Genomic DNA, 12086 nt, shown 5'->3' with positions numbered 1-12086 from the left:
GAGTATGCTCAAAATATCATCACGCTTCGATCTGAAGAAATGAACAAACACGGAAAGCATCTATTTGTGTGAATGCAGTTACGGAAACACATCTGAAGCTCTGCATGTCCCAGTGAGAGCGTTTATCCACACATCAAGAAAACACGGAAAAGCGGTCGTTTTTCCGTGGAGTGGCCTGCAAACCAAAATTATACCAGGAACTCAACGCAAATGCGATGACTAATCATCTTACTCATGGTTGAGTTATTTGGTTAATCATCATGCAGGTCACCAAAGAAACAAGAGCAACATTGGAGGTAAAGTCTTCACGTGCCTCTATTTTGATAATTGTTCAACGAAGAGGGAGTGACCAGGCAAAATGGCAATTATGCCAGATTTTCAGGGGTAAAAAAAACCCTCCTGTTTTATTTATTTATTTATTTTAAACATACCCAAAAGTCTTAGATTTGTCTAAAAACATCTTCATCTCCCAAGACTTTTGAGGGAAAAAAAAGAAAATGCTGAAGAAAGTTTTTTTGTGATAAAAAAATACCTGTTTTAGCCACACTTTACTTTTATTTTAGCCACAGTAAAATAAAAGAAGAGTGGGCCAAAACTCTCTCACAGTAATGGACAATATATATATTTTCGCTAGCAGTGATTGCAAACACTTGATCGCAAGTTATTGTAGCCATGGATGAACAAGCTAATTATTAGACTTAGGGAGCAATTCAGTTTTTTCTTAGATGGCTTTTATTCACTTAATAATCAAAAATCATTTGAAAACCGTTTCTTGCATTTACTTCGGTTTTCTCTGGCTTTGTTTTTTTTCGTGGTTTGAAACATTTAAATGTGACAAAGAAGCAAAAAAGGTGGAAATCTGTAAGGAGGCGAGTACATTTTCCCAACCCTGTACCTCCCAGGGAGTTAATTGCTAGTCTTCTCTATCACTTATAAAAACAGTCAGGGGCCATAACGTAGGTTTGCAGGGCTCAGCTCTACTGCAGTCTGGTGTTCCCTGCACATACTGTATGAAGTACTCCATCTCCCAAGACTCAATGGCTCTGTATAATTTACAATATTTTTCTTTCAGAAAAAAAGTCACACATTCATTTTTAATGTGACAAATGAATTATGTAAATTGGATCCACGTTAAACAAAGACTAAACCTTTGGTAAAAAAAAAAAAAAGAGAGAGAGTGTGTGGTGTGATTGGAGAGGGCAAAATTCAGAACTGGGAAAAGGTAAAATAAGTGGAGCGAATTTTTAAAGGGGCTTCACCACGATGCTCTTGAGAGCTGAGGGGATGAGTCAGAAAGGAGATGTCGATGTCGAGCAAAAAAATTATGACGGCAGAAGAAACGGAGCTGCATTCTGTTTGAACTACACCGTTGTATTTGAACTGAGAGACTTCAATTATTACAGTGCTGGGAAGAAAAAGTACTTTCTATCCTACAGATTTCTTCTGGTTTTGATATGGGGGGGATGAGGGGGGTAGGGGAGGTTTGTTGCTCTTTTCTTTTTTTTTTTTGCCACACTTAAATATTTTAGATTATCAAATTAATTTTAATGTGAGTCAGAGACAACACAAATAAGTTTAGAAAAGCTTATTTTATCTTTCTCCTTTGCTGCCGTCAACCCTTTGCTGAAGCAGCTAATGAGTCGCTGGTATCCCAGTGGAGGAATCTTGGCCCCAACTCTTGCTGAATTGTTTTCATTCAACCACACGGGATTTTTCTGAATTGTTTTCATTCAACCACACGGGATTTTTTTTTTCTTTTACTATGAATATCGTACTAATTCAATTCGTCCAAACTTTGACTAGGCCAGTCGCTTTCCTATTGCTCAGAGATGGACTTGATGTCGTGCTGGATCTCGAGTTCATGATCCTGATGACTTAAACGTTCTCCTTTAGGAGTCTCTGGAATCAAAAGCAGAATTCATGGTTCCGTTAAACTTCTCACTAAAATGTAATTAACAAAGGAAGGTAGCTATGTTTTCACATTTCATTAATACAATCGTCATTTGAAACCTGCTCTTTGTAGTTACTGCTAATCTTTGAGTGGTGTACCAATTTGTCTGATGATCTGAAAGATTTAAGTGTGACAAAGAGTGAAAAATACCTTTTGTTCGTGCCAGTTAGAAGTTTTGGGGGCTCGGGAGTAATTGGTTTCTCCCTCTCTGCACGAAGTCCCTTTGTGTTTTCATGCAAAGCCCATCTGGGTAAATTCTACATCTTTTATTGTACAGTTGCAAGCCTTAACCACTTGAACCGCATGGAAAATGTCCCCACACCCTCAAATAACGGTTACGTTGGTGAACGTGTGGTGTGTGTGTGAAAGACAACGAGAAAGAGAGTGAGCGCACGCCCTGGTGTTTCCTGTCGACATATAAAAGGCCGATGGCTTGGGCGTGCATGTGCACACGAGTACCAATACATGATAATGATATGTGTGCGTACAGAGGCCCTTAGCGTGATGTGAAAAAGCAAATCCATACGAAGCGCATTTAGAAGCCTAGTCATGAACCTAACACCATAGCAGCTACTTGTGATGTTATGTGAACTTTGATGCTAATAATAATTTAAAAAAAAAAACAAAAAAAACAGAAGTCAAACATTCAAAATAGGTCCAGATTTGTCCAAATTTAATGGTCCAAATGACATAAGTGACGACTCATGTAAAGCTAATGACACAAACACACCCTTCCCGTGCCATATAAACCCCAGATCACCTTTCTGAAGGATTTCAGCCATGACAAGACGGGTGCATCAGGAGGAAAATGACAAACTGCTGAGGTTTTATGTCAGTTCGTTTCCTCTGTGATTTCGAGAGAGAAAGGGCGGGGGAGGGAGGGAGAGAGCGACAGAGAGAGAGAAAGTATGTGCAAATGTAAAACAGAGACAAGAAAGAGGACCTATCTGTACTTGAACGCTCACCACTACCACAAATAAGTGAGCGTGATTCATCACTTCCTTCCTATTAGCATGAATAGTGCAAAAGCAGAGGGTGTACACCAAACGCTGCAGTTCAGAACGCCGTGCTCTCTACCCCGCTGCATGCATGCAAGCCTACCGCATGTACATCACAACCTGTACTGTGATGTGTGTGGGCATGTAGTGCACTTTCAGATCGTGGTGAAACGAATGCAGCTCCGCTGGCTGGTATTTGTCTTCATGTGAACTTGCAGAATTAGACTACATAAAAAAAATTAAAAAACTCTTAAAAAGCCCTGCTCTCGACCTCTGGTGCCATCTGCCAGTGACAGGGCATAAATGCAAATCAGATCCAGAAACTGTGCCTGCTCCTTCCATTGGAGCAGCCTACAGAAATAAACTGGGTCAGACAGACCAGCTACCAGCTGTGTGTGTGTGTATAATAAGGCACATGCGCCTCTCTTTGTGTGGAGAGACGGCTATATATGTGTGTTGAGAGGAGGGGGTTGAGTTAGCACCAAGGGTTCCTAATGTTCTTGTTTGAGATCCTGAACACTTTCCAGCAGCGTAGTGTAAAGACGAACCGGCAGGCCGGCCACTCAGAGCTCCTTTCAGGATGTCAGGCCACAGAGGCACTCCTGGGCTACGTGACTGGCCGAAGGAGCTGGGTGACAAATAAAGGCTCTTATCTGAGGCTGAAATTAGACCACAGCCAGGGCGCAACTGATAGGGAGCGTATTAAACTCTCTCTCTCAACAAAAAAAAAAAAAAAGCAAAAAAAAATCTGAACCTCCCGGGAGGGTGATGCAACGCAGAGGCAACACTGGCGTAATGCAGACAGATGCGTCCCCCTCTCTCATATCGCTGCGATGCGTCTGAATTATGAATGAGGCCCCATGCATCTTGTCAATGCAAGAAAGAAAAGGGGGGCTTCGTGTTCACTCGTTGCTCTCCATATACTGTTTGTTTTCTTTAATGCTTTTCTCTTTAACCTCGGCTTCTGCAGGCGGCTAGGAAAGTCTTAAGCCAAAAGCTTCACACACACACACACACACAAAAAAACTAAATCGAGCCGCAGTCGTGCATCGCTTTTGTCCGACTGCAGTCGAACACTTTCAGATTATCTGTAAGTGCGCAAGGCAATAAAAAGCTGATTGGCATTATGTCTAAGGGTTAATTTCTTTGCACATTTAGCAGTTGAGTTTAAAGGCTGCAGAAACAAAGGAGCATGACACCACACACACACCGAATCCTATCTTTAGTTTTTAGTCTGCTGATGTCAGAATAGGAATTTGGATTAAAAAGCAGGCCTGTCAAGTCTCTTCTCTTCTATGTGATAAACATGCAGCAATATGAGCTGAATAATAAATGACTGCACGCCTTTCAGTATCATTTCAAACACGGGCCCATTCTATTTATAGACGACTCAAACATTTCCTTCTCCAGCAAACTTTCTCTGTTTTCTTTCTTTCTTCCTCCAACTGATTTCAGGCACAGATTGTTAATCCAGTCACAAGGGAGGGCCAATGACTCTCATTTCCTGCAGTTTGGTTCTCTTTAACAAAATGACTCCCCACTCCCTGAATTCTCTGAAGTCCCTCTGAGATATCTGCAGCTGCCTGGCTGTGTCTCTGTGTCTTTCTCTGGTCTGCATGCACACATCATTGTGCTAACGCACCAGCTCAGTGTGCAGGGCGAGGGCATGTGAGCGTGGGGCATGAAGTTAGACAGAAAAGTGAACAGAGATGAAAAGGTTAATATTTTCCAGGCTTGAGGGTGGGAGGTGATAGCTTTGTTCATGCCGTGTGGGTAGTTTCTGTGTGTGTGTTTATGTGTGTTTTAGCATTTAGCCCTTTGTAGGGACCATTTTTCTAGCAAATACCACTTTGTGAGGACGTACTGCTCCTTATGGGACCCAACAAAGCCTGAGCCATATAAGAAGAAGTGCTGCTTTTGGGTAATGGGTTAAGTTTCGGACTAAGGTTAGGTTTAGTATAAGGGTTAGACTATAGAAATGAATGAATATTAGGTGGAAGTCAATGCAAAGTCCTTGTGAGGATAGAAAGACACACTATGTGTGTGTGTGCTTGTGCATGTGTGCGTCTTTACACATTGTGTGCGTCTTTACACATATGCTATTTCCTGTGTGGGTGAATGATGAGAAAACTTTTATGTTAAGCATCACTATGGTCTCAGAAAGTGGATTATTTAATGTAAGTAAGAGTGAAATGAGATGTGTGACCAGTATGTTGGTATGATTGTGGACATTCCTATAATCTTTTCTTTTTTAGTATGGTATGGTATGCTATGCTATACTATAATATGCTACGCTGTACTATACTAGACTGCACTAGTCTACATTATACTACTATACTGTACTATACTATACTGTGTAGCGACACACACACTATACTATACTATGGTGTACTATGCTATGTCGTGCTATACTACACAAAACTATAATATGCTATACCTTACTATACTATGACATATTATATTATGCTGTACTATACTATACTGTGCTGTGACACAAGGTACTACGCTATGCTATACAACACTATACTATGATATACATCACTATTCTATGCTACACTACACTATACATTGTTACACTAAACCATAATATACTATAGTGAGCTATACTGCATTAGACTGCACTACACTGTGCAATACTTTAGTGTACTATACTAAACTGCACTCTACTATAAGTCGTTATTCTATGCAACACTATGCTACACCACACTACACGGTGTATATTATACTACACCTCACTACACTATAGCATACTGTACCATGCTATACTATACTATGCTATATTATGCTATGCTGTATTGTGCTATTCTATTCTGTATTATACTATGTAAAACGGTACCTTATTATTCTCTTTTGTACTGTAATACAATACCTTTCTATTCTATAGTATACTTTACTAGGTTTTCTATACTATACAATTATTTTCTGTACTATCCTATTCTTTTCAATGATATGCTATGCTATGCTATGATTTGCTATGCTATAAATGAACTCTTGACTGAATTTGATCCCCTGTAGAACAAAATCTAGAATATTTAAAATGACTAAAAAATGTAATTGGGTAATTCTACACTACACAGAGATTCTTTGAAACACAGGTGAAATGTAATGCACCTCTCGTTCCATTTGTGAATGCATAAGAAACAACATTTTTGATGCTTTTCCAAACATTATGACCACCTTTAAGCAGGAAAACCACAGCTTACACACAGTTAAATCTTGGATTGATTTACTCTACTCTCATAACATATTCTTTAGTGTAATAAAAAGGGGGAATAGGAAGGACTTGCACAGCGCACCATACATGCAAGAACTGCCACTGCAGACAGTAAAAGTGTCATGAATCAACCCTCTGATTTACAGGAAATCAAGGTCAGTCTAGAACACAGGTGTCAAACTCAAGGCCCGGGGGCCAAATCTGGCCCGCCGTAGCTTTTTATGTGGCCCTCTGGACTCCAAATTACATCAATAAGTCCGTCCAGTTTTTCACAAATCTGCAAAAATCACACAAAATCAAAAAATGTCCACATTTTTGTCCTGATTTTACTGCTAATTTTCTCAAAATTGGTCAAAAACATTGAATCCGTAACTGATACAGCAAGTGATAAAAAGTCACATTTAACGTCATACATTAGTGTAAATACTGTAAAAAAAATAATTACAAATATTTCTTAATATTTACCACAAAATCTGATTGCAAAAATAAACACTAAAATAATCACAAATCCTGGAGGAACAGCTATTTATTGATATTTTAACAGTTTTATTGGTTTTATCAATAGATTCTGGTGCAACCGGCCCTTTAAGAACATTCAGATTTTTGATTCGGCCCAAAATAAAAATGAGTTTGACACCACTGGTCTAGAATAATCCAGTCCAGGTTAGACTATTCTAAGTAGTTAAAATGCTGTATTGTTTTCTGCAAGTCTGTGAAATAATCTCCTAGTATAACGTCGTATCAGAAGTTTAGAATCAGATACCGATTCAGCGTCATTACACGGAACTGTGTGTAGTCATATTTGCTTTACATTGCCTGTACCATGCACAACAGAAAGGAAGGTATGCTGTCCTTTAATTGAACTTACAAATAAGTAGTGTAAAACCCATGTAGGGTACAGCTGACGGATGTCTTTATTTGTGCATGTTCTGAATTCTCGTGTCGCTCCCTGACAGAATAGTGCCCTGAGCAATGAGCCCACATCGAGATCTGCCTCTGGTGGATGAGGTGTAACGGCAGAAAGTAAGATCCGCAGCTCTTTTCTGATAGTAGAATTGTAAATAAGTTCCTTCTCTTTAGAAAATATCCATCATTTGTATGAATGATGGCTCATAAAGAAATAGACACATATTTATTCTTTTTCTGTCTTCTTTTCTTTTACATTCCCTGAATTCCACTAATTGTCAGCCCATTGCCTAACCGTATTCAAAGGAATCTCTTTCATTTAGTAAACCACTAAATTCTCACTTATGAATCACACAGACTAAACTCCAGGGATTAGTCAGTGCTTTGTCTAAACATAATAGGCAACCCTGCAGAGAAACTTGATCTTCATGCACTTTGTTGCCCACAATGTGCAATAAAAAGACAATTTCCTTTCTATTTATTTGGTTCAGTGCTACAGAAATAAAAAAAAGGTATCAGACTTGGCAAAACAAATACATTTTAGCACCAACAATGTTTTTCAAGAGAACTGTTTGCTGAAGACATGGCAGATGGTCACGTTATGCTACGTTAGAGAGTAGAAAGCAAGTTTCTCTAAACCGAGTTCTCTTACTATCATGGCTGTAACCTTTCTAATTCGATTTCTTTTTCATTTTTCACCTTACAAGAAACCTCATATGAGAGCTGGCTATTTATCACTGATAATAATGCTGCAGAAGGTTTTTGTAATTTCAAAGCACTGATAACTTTGTTGACTCCATTCCACACTTTAAAGTTTAGGCGGCCTCAAGCTTACAGAAATGGCAGCTGGCCATGGAAATAAGAGAGCGGTTGTTTCCAGGGGAATCTGCGAACGTCCTTTCATATTCTGTTTAATACAAAGGATAAAATGAGTCGGATCAGCGTTGCTTGAGGGCACAGAGGACAGGTAGGATATAGGACATGCAGGGTTTGCATCGGTTCGGCCTTGCCTGCGGGCTCAGCTCAGTCTCCTCTCGCTGCTGTTCTGTTCTGATTGGGCCCAAACCGGATGCTTCCAACAACAGTCCTGATAAATCCAGCTCTGAGGGGTTTTTAGCTGGCATTATTCTTCTTTTTCCTCTGGAAACAAGACACCCCAATCTACACTCTTCGCCATTGTCTTCCCACCAGACAGCCTAGCGAGTGAATGCTTGTGGCCAAATCCCCCCCGCCCCTCTTTTCAATGTGCAGACGCAGGCTCCGCTGCCCACATATGCTCTGGGCTCTAATTAGGCAGACCGCTGGACGTGTTGCTGGGGGAAATCTCCCTGCAAAGACTTATCATCAAGTGGCAGCTTTTACAGATTTACGTCTTTTCATCTTGTTTATGTGCAAGTGTGTAAGCCCGTGCCGAGGGACGGAAAGACGGGGAGATGCTACAGTCGTGTTCGAGGATGCGGAGCAAAGCACACTCCGTAAATCTAATGTACAGTATGCCACACAGAGACACGCGAGACTGTATGCAACATGTTGCACAACGCCACTACTGGTAGGCTTACAGAGTGAGCAGCATGCCTCACATCTAGTGAACTTGCAGAGCTTTCCCATGAGACCTGCGTCATCGACAGCAAGGTTATTTCCTGTAGTTGAAGAGCAGCATGACTCTCTTCCTGTTCTCTATGAGAAGAAGGGGTGTCAGGTCTATTCTTCCAGTCCTGCTTTCTTGCACATTGGGTACAACTTACAAGGCACACAAGACATTTCTAAATGACATAAATATATATATTTTTCTGCACGACAGTTCCTCCAACAAAGGTAGCTTTCTATAATAGCACCCAGTGATCACAATTACTGCCTGTAGGGTCGGCAGCTTTAGTTTTGTGCTTGAAAAACTCGAGTCAAATTCAAAGAAGAAAGAACCTCAAGTGAATACGAGTGCAGGAAGAATTCTTTCACAACGTACCGGTAGATGAAATTCCAAATTGACAAAATGAATGAGGGGAGATGTTGCAGTGAGTGCAACTTGTGACTGTGGTGTTGATGTGAAACAATGTGTACAATAAAAACTTGTTACTATGCTTGTTTTGTTTTTTTTTAGCTAATGTGAGCTAATTAACAGAAAAAGACAGACAGCAGTGTGACTGAGGTTGATTAAATCTCTCAAGGAAACGGCATTAATAAACTTCAGCATGCAGACAGCAGCAGGAGTTCCTTTTCTTTCTTTTTTTTTGTGTCAAAGAGAGGATCTCTTCGTCACATGGATCCCCAAAGGTTGCTTTGCAACACGGGTCTCTTCCAGAAGCTTCTTCCTGATAACAAAATAATTGTATTCATTTTTTGTCTCAGTTTTTTCCCCCTTCCTCTCCATCTCAGAGAAACTATTATACTCTGCCTTTAGTCTCTGTTTGACCTCAAGCCGATAGGTGGAGCACTTTGGCTGTGGTGAAAGCCGTGGGTTTGCCTCCTCTTGGCCTTGTCACGGTACAGCAGACTAGTGAACTCATTATCTCAGTGTGAGTTGCGTATTCTATACTTACTCATGCTGTAACTTTTTTTTTTTTTTTTTGCACAAGTAAAACGAGCGGTATTCGTGCAGCGTGCCACAGTTGAGTTTGCTTCCTCAGCCGTATGACTTGCATTCTCTTTAGGCTGCTACCAAGAATCTCTGATGTTGTCACAATATTTAAATGCTAAAAAAATTCACAGCTAATTTTCATGTCAATGCTGACAAGCCATCTTTGCCCATACGTAACCAAACAAGCTCAAAGGATAATACTGTCTCCATCTTTTTTTTTTTTAAAGATAGGATGCAATTCTTCACCTTCCTTTCCTCCAGTCAAGTCATGTTTATTTGCATAGAACATTTCAGCAACAAGGCAGTTCAAAGTTCACAAACTATGAAACAAGCAATAAACATTATATTTTGTCAAATGCCATTATCAAAATCAAGTAAATACACGTTAAATATGTTCATCAATGTTTCAGTTACTGCTAATCAAAGGCAACTCTAAACAGAGTTGCATTCGACTCAGTGGGACTCAGTGTTTCAGCTGTTTTACAGTTTTCTGGAAGTTTGCTCCACATTTGTGTGGTGGTAGAAGCTGAATGCTGCATCTCCATGTTTGGTTCTGGTTGTGGGGATGCAGAGCAGACCAGAACCAGAAGACCTGAGCAGTCCAGAAGTGTGATAATACAACAACAAGCTTTTAAAGGGGTAGTATTATGTATTTTCCAGGCACATAGTGCCATTTTATAAGACAATCGAGTAACTATGTGAAAAATCGCTGAGATTCTCACATATTGATATAAAAAGTACTTTTCTAGGTGCAGATGCATCCTTTTTAGTCAACAAAATTATTATTTTCTTATTTCGAAAAGGAAGTGAACAATGTGTTATTTGCATCTTTTAAAGTATATTTAATATTGTACAAAAATTCGTTAATGGTTAAATGAAAAATCTGTAGAAAGTACAATTTTTTAAAACCAAATAAATCAATTAATTGTCACAATAATCTCTAGAATAATCAATCAGTAAAATATTTGTTAGTTGCCACCCTACTTGTAGCACTATATAAATAATCAATCAATCAATCAATCATGCTTTATTAATTATAAAGAACAATTACATTAACTAACTCAGATGTTTCACATGTTTTTCTATGGAGAACATTTTTGTCTTATTCTTGTTGACATTTTAGGATTTCATATGTTTTAGGTCATATTAGTGAAAATAGATCACTTTTACGTTATTCATTAATTCCTCTGGTTTGTATTGTATCGCCGACGATAGTTTATGACGGCGGTAGGAGTTTGTCCCTCACTCAGTCAGTGAACTGATCCGATTCCCCCTCTGTCTGCCTCTGCTGTTGTGTCCTCGGGCAAAACACGTCACCTGCCTTGCCTGCTGGTGGCGCCAGTGCATGGTACCCTCACTTCTGTCAGAGTAGCTCCAGGGCATCTGTGGCTAAGGATAATGCATCCTATTATCAGCAGATAACTCTCTTGGCAGGTTTTAATGAAATGGAGATGAAGTTTCCTGCTTACAGCCAGTCAGTGATGGAGATGTTTACATTACTGGCTGTTTTGACCTTTTACTACTTTGCACCTGACTTGTTCAGGTATGAAATGCAGCCCCCTGCCATTTATGCCTCACAATCAACCATACATCAATATGTACTTGCTTTTACAACTACCAACTGAGTAATTGTTTTTTATACTCTACCCAAACTTTTTTGTAGAGATATGCAGTCATGTGAGTAACCAATCAGAGACAAATTGTGAAACCATTTGTCTTACACATACATATGTGGCCTGAGTAACTATCGTTTAAGGTGAAAGAATATTCATGTGACCTTACTGAGCTGCTGTTCTTCTATAGATGATACTTTTTATAATCTTATATGCTAATTGTTTGCTATTTGGCTGTAGATCTTTTACTAGTGAGTTAATATGCAACATTTCTCATTGTAAACAACACGCACTCTGCAAGCAAACATGAAGCAGAGCTTGTAAAAACTGCTGTGACACCAGTGAGACTTGTAGTCTTTTGTACTACAATTTGCTTCATACTGAGGGCCTGAACTCTCTGCTGTTGAGAAACGATTGTTTCCTGGAGGTGTGCACTGTGTTAAGGTTTTAAAGGAGGAGAAAGCCCAGACTGTGCTGGAAATGAATTATTTTTTATTTTATTTTTTTCGTGTGTAATTGTACAGGAAAGCTCTATTGAGACTGGGTCTTGAAACATTTTTTTTTTGTTTAAATATTTTCAACCTTTGTTGCTTTCCCATTGGATAAAAAGAGAACTTCATCATAATTGTCTTATAACACTTGAGAAGGTTCCTTTGTTCTCTCCAAGACAGCTTTATGGTCAGTGAAGGCAGTGGAACTGATGCAAAAACATGCAAATCATATGAGTTCCCCTCTAATTTAGGAATATTTCCCAAATGGAAACTTTCCTTCAACTATTCAGCTTAGTAAATAAATTCTCCATCTAATGAGGTCCACTATGTCATTTCAA

Source organism: Poecilia reticulata, chromosome 15 (assembly GCF_904066995.2).
Source record: "Poecilia reticulata chromosome 15, P_reticulata-male-v2, whole genome shotgun sequence".
NCBI classification, from domain to species: Eukaryota; Metazoa; Chordata; class Actinopteri; order Cyprinodontiformes; family Poeciliidae; genus Poecilia; species Poecilia reticulata.
Note: the sequence above shows the minus strand (reverse complement) of the source record.